This window comes from Solanum tuberosum, unplaced genomic scaffold, assembly GCF_000226075.1.
Source record: "Solanum tuberosum cultivar DM 1-3 516 R44 unplaced genomic scaffold, SolTub_3.0 scf00006, whole genome shotgun sequence".
In the NCBI taxonomy this organism is placed as follows: domain Eukaryota; kingdom Viridiplantae; phylum Streptophyta; class Magnoliopsida; order Solanales; family Solanaceae; genus Solanum; species Solanum tuberosum.
The window spans coordinates 2568090-2573956 of NW_006238932.1; the positions used below are offsets into that span (position 1 = coordinate 2568090).

The 5867-nt window shown below is 41.3% G+C and overlaps 1 pseudogene; it reads left to right on the forward strand.

Moving 5' to 3' along the window:
• LOC102599968 (uncharacterized) overlaps nucleotides 1–5867 on the forward strand; it is a 73221-nt pseudogene that overhangs the window by 18328 nt on the left and 49026 nt on the right.

Here is a 5867-nt window from a genome sequence, read left to right on the forward strand (position 1 = left end):
CGTGCCTGAACACACTTTCCTTAATTTGTTTCCCTTTTAATTTAGGTTTTTGTTTTCTATAAATAGGGCATGTAAACCTCGTTTTTGGGGGTAAGAAATTATTACTTTAGTTCTATTTGTGACTTGGGTGATTATTCTTGCAAACCTTGGAATTATTAATTTCCTAAAGTTCGTTTTGAAGATTTGTGTGTTGCAATTCAAGTTGAATTTCTTGGTTTATTATTCTTCTTACGTAAGTTCATAATTCTTTCATCTAAAATAATGAATTGTGTTCATATGATTATGGCTAACTAAACCCCACAACTAAGATTGTGGGAACCATGAGCGATTAACAAGTATGAATAGTAAATAAGCAATTCTTGAATAGTGTTCTGCATGCATTGATAATCTTTCGGTTAGAAGTCTTTTTAACGAGAGCACGCGTTAGAACTCGCCTTGTTTTGTACTTGCCGGACCAAGGAGGTAATCAACAAGAAAAGAATTATCAACATAGATTTAGTGTGATACTATCTAATAGGCTAGTGTCGATTGGTGCGAAGTAATAACTGAGTCAAACATCGATTATGATGTCTAATATGAGGTAAAGGTAAAGTGTTAGTAAATTATACACACGTAGCCGGACCAAGGTGCGGGGTTGAAATTCTCTAGATTTCAGACCTAAGGATTTAGAGATACCTAACTTATCACTTTGCATGTAGTACACTAGGAAAGGATTGCTATTACTAGGAATACTGTGTTATGAGCTTGTGGGGAACACGTATACCCTAGTTATTTCTCTCATCTTGATAACAACTACAATTGACTTTTGATTACTGATTACTTATTGAATTTTTACAATTTGTTTCACAAAAAACCCCCGTTTAATTATCTGTTTTTGGAAGTAATTTGACTAATCGAATATAATTGTTGGTTAAATCAAAGTCTAAACCATTTTCCTCATGGGATTGACCCCAACCTACTAGTTGGGTTCTTTACTTGATAACGACCGATTATGCTTCTTTAGGGAGGTGAATTTGAGCGTATCAAATTTTGGCGCCGCTGCCGGGGAAATTTGGCTTTTAGATTTGTTTTAACTACATTATTGAACGTTAGTCAAATATTTCCTAATTTTACTTTTTCTCTTTGTTTTTGTCTCTCTCAGGTTCTGACTCTAGTGTATGCCAAGTACACGGAGCCAGGTTGAACCACTTACTCCTTACGATCTAGAGTTGAACCGCACTTTGCGAAGAATGAACAATCCAGGTGATCCAGTTAATCCTATCGGAGGAAATCCAGGTGATGCAGTTGAGTTACAACAGACGAGGGTACTTAGTAGGGACAACCAAGTTCCAGCTGACAATCAATTGGGAGATGCATTGAGGGTGCAAGATCCACTAGGCCCACCACAACATGACAACTATCGGGGCAACGTCAATATAGAAGACTCTGATGGACCTATTTCCTACCCCCTCTACCCCCAGGGCACATATTTGTGGTGACTAGTAGTTTGATGCAGATGCTTACAGCAAAGGGATTATTCTCAGGATTGCCATCGGAGGACCCACATGCTCACTTAGCCAAGCTAAGGGTGGTTTGCAAAAGTTGTGTTGGTATACCAGACTTGGATATGGATGCCATCGGATTACGAGTGTTCCCTATATCACTGATAGGCGATGTTGCAGTATGGTTCACTAGGCTTCCTTATAACTCAATCTTTACATGGAACCAACTGACGGATGTGTTCCGAGCAAGGTACTATCCAGTGTCAAAGAAGCTCAATCACAAAGATAGGGTCAACAATTTTGTAGGATTACCTAGAGAGTCTGTGAGTAGCTCTTGGGACAGATTCACTGCGTTCGTAAGAGGTGTCCCAAATCACCATATTGATGATGAGTCGCTAAAGGAATATTTCTATCGAGGTCAGGATGACAACAATAAAGCAGTGCTTGATACTATTGTAGGAGGTTCATATGGCGACTGCACATATGCACAGATTTCTGAAAAACTAGAGAAGATCTCTCGCAACAATAAAGCATGGAGCACTAGGAGGTCAGATACTGGGAGAAACACATTTTCCTTTCAGAATACGAACACCTAGTCTGCGTATGAGATTCGTGAGGAGATGGCTCAAATGAGGACTGAGTTGGGGTTGGTATTGAAGCATGTGAGTGGAGGTGCAGAGAAGGTAAATGTTGTGAATTACTTGACTAGAATGCCACCACCAGTTGAAGAGTGTTACTATGAAGAGGATGCTTATGCGGTGAATGATCAGATAAGGGGTTTCAGAACAAACGCCCAAGGATCCAACGCGGAAAATTGGCGCCAAGGTCAAGGAAACCAAGGTCAGAACTATGGCAAATACAACTGAGAGGGTCAATATGTCCGGGATGGGAACTTCAATCTCGACAACAACTACAACAGGAATAACTATGGCAACAGAAATGATCGGGTTGGACCTTATGTTCCCCCTCAAAATCGGGAATCTGGTACTAGGAAAGCTGGAGGCAATATGGCGCGTATTGAAGATATGATGCAGAAGATTATGAGAAGGTTTGATGCAACTAATGAGAATGTGAAGGAGATGAGAAACGACTTGTCTGGTATTGGTCAAAAGGTTGATGCCCATGCAGTGTCAATGAAGAACCTAGAGCAGCAGATGACCCAGTTGTCTACTACAGTGAACCCACGTCTACCTGGTACTCTTCCTAGCAACACCATCCAGAATCCAAAGAATGACGGTCACTGTATGACAGTTACTACTCGAGGGGGTACGCAAACCATAGATCCACCTATGCCGTTTGAGGTGGATGTTGAGATTAGAAAAGAAGATGATATGGTAGAGGTTAGAGAAGAGTCTGAGACTGGGACAGAGAAAGAAGCGGAGATATCTCAGAAAGTGGTCTCCATACCTAGACCTCTACCACCTTTTCCACAGAGGTTAGTGAAGAAGACTGAAGATGGTAAATATCGCAGGTTTATTACTATGTTGAAGCAGTTTTCCATCAATGTTCCTCTGATTGGAGCTTTGGAGCAAATGCCTGGGTATGCGAAGTTTATGAAAGATATGGTGACAAAGAAAAGGTCTGTGAGTTTTGAAGATGATGATAGAATGCAGCATTGTAGCGCTATTGCTACAAGATCTCTTGTGCAGAAGAAGGAAGACCCTGGTACTTTCACAATCCCATGTACTATAGGGTTGTTAGACTTTGCTAAGGCATTGTGTGATCTTGGTGCTAGCATCAACCGCATGCCAATGTCTATTTATAAGAAGTTGGGTCTAGGGGATCCAAATCCTACTACGATGCGGCTACTTATGACCGATCGTACCGTGAAAAGGCCCATTGGTGTACTCCATGATGTGCTAGTAAAAGTGGAGTCGTTCATCTTTCCAGCGGATTTTGTGATTCTTGACTGTGAGGTTGATTTTGATATTCCCATCATCCTTGGGAGACCTATTCCTTGCCACAGGTCGAGCATTGGTTGATATGGAGAAGGGACAGATGAAGTTCAGACTGAACAATGAAGAAGCAACTTTCAATATTTGTAGGTCCATGAAGCAGAGTGGTGAGCTCCAAACGGTATCTGCTATACCTTACAGAGTTGAGAGTGGAGTTGAAGTGCAAATTGAAGAGCGACTCGGTGTTGGGGCACTAGTAGCAGTTATGATGAATTTCGACAGTAATAGTATTGAAGAGTACGATGAGTTGGTAGCTGCAATCGAGAGGTGTAAAAATCGGTCAAAACAAAACAAATATGAGTTAGACATGAAGAATCGTGAGTCTCCACCAGCGAGACCATCTATTGTGGAGGCACCAAAATTGGAGCTTAAGGCTCTACCACCACATTTGAAGTATGTATTCTTGGGCAGAGATAACATTTTGCCGGTCATCATTACAGCAGATCTAAATGTGAGACAAGTAGAGTGCTTGGTGACTGTATTAAAGAGGTTCAAGTGATCTATTGGGTGGACTATTGCGGATATTATTGGGATTCCTCCCGGTATTTGTTCCCACAAAATACAACTCATACCAGATCACAAACCTAGTATTGAGCACCAAAGAAGATTAAATCCACCTATGCAAGAGGTATTTAAAAAGGAGATCATCAAGTGGTTGGATGCTGGAGTTATCTATCCCATTGCAGATAGTAGTTGGGTATGCCCTGTTCAATGTTTGCCCAAGAAAGGTGAGATTATTGTGGTTACTAATGAGAGAAACGAGCTTGTTCCGATGCGGCCAGTGACTGGATGAAGAGTCTGCATGGACTACCGGAAGCTAAATGCTTGGAATGAAAAGACCATTTACCCTATGCCATTCATGGATCAGATGTTAGATAGACTTGCTGGTAAGGGTTGGTATTGTTTTCTTGATGGTTATTCGGGCTACAATCAAATTTCTATAGCTTCGGAGGACCAAGAGAAGACCACCTTCACTTGCCGCTATGGGACTTTCGCCTTCAAAAGGATGCCATTTGGGTTGTGCAATGCTCCAGCAACCTTCCAGCGTTTTATGATGTCGATATTCTCTGATATGGTGGAGGACACTATTGAGGTATTTATGGATGATTTCTCTGTGGTAGGGGACTCTTTTGATCGATGTCTGAATCATTTGGCTGAGGTACTTAAAAGGTGTGAAGATTGCAACCTGGTGCTGAATTGGGAGAAGTGCCACTTTATGGTGAAAGAAGGGATAGTTCTAGGTCATAGAATTTCTGAAAAGGGCATTAAGGTAGATAAAGCGAAAGTTGAAGTAATAGAAAAACTTCCCCCACCTATCTTTGTAAAAGGTGTGAGGAGTTTTCTTGGGTATGCAGGTTTCTACATTAGATTCATCAAAGATTTCTCAAAAATTGCACATGTGCAAACTGCTTGAGAAGGAGTGTAAGTTCTACTTTGATGATGCTTGTCTTAAAGCATTTGGAGAGTTGAAAGAGAAGTTAGTTACTGCCCTTATCATTATTTCACCGGATTGGGGACAACCATTTGAGGTAATGTGTGATGCAAGTGGCGTGGCGCTTGGTGTGGTATTGGGACAGAGGAGAGAAAAAAATTGTTCACCCTATTTACTATGCTAGCAAGGCTCTAAATGTGGACCCAGAAGAATTATACTATGACTGAACAAGGTATTGGCTGAAATTGGAGGAAGAGGCTATGCTAAAGCTTGGTGATAGGGCTAAAATTAGTGATGCTTTTCCAGATGAACAGGTATTGGCTGCTTCTCATGATCTGATTCCTTGGTTCTCTGACTTTGCTAATTATTTGGCAAGCGATATTGTGCCCCCGGATTTCTCTTTTCACCAAAGAAAAAGATGTATACATGATGTGAAGAAATTCTTTTGGGATGAGCCTAACTTGTATCGTAGTTGTGCTGATGGGATTATTCGTCATTGTGTGCCCGAGGTCGAGATGTTGAGTGTACTTGAAGCATGCCATTAATCGCATGTTGGTGGGCATCATAGCGGTATTCGGACTGCGCAAAAGATTTTGCAGTGTGGGAACTACTGGCCTACCATCCACCAAGATGCTCATGATTTCGCCAAGTCTTGTGATCGTTACCAAAGAGAATGAGGAATTTCAAAGAGGCAAGAGCTTCCTATGAATCCTATATTGGTGATAGAGTTGTTTGATGTATGGGGCATTGATTTTATGGGTCCATTTGTGAGTTCACATGGGATGAAGTATATTCTTGTTGCGGTTGATTATATATCGAAGTGGGTAGAAGCAGTTGCACTATCCAACAATGAAGGCAAAAGTGTCACCGCATTTTTGAAAAAGAATACCTTCTCCTGAATTGGTACACCGAGGGCGATTATCAGCGATAGAGGTTCCCACTGTTGTAATAAGTTGTTCAAGGCGCTACTTGAGAAATATGGTGTCCGCCACAATGTAG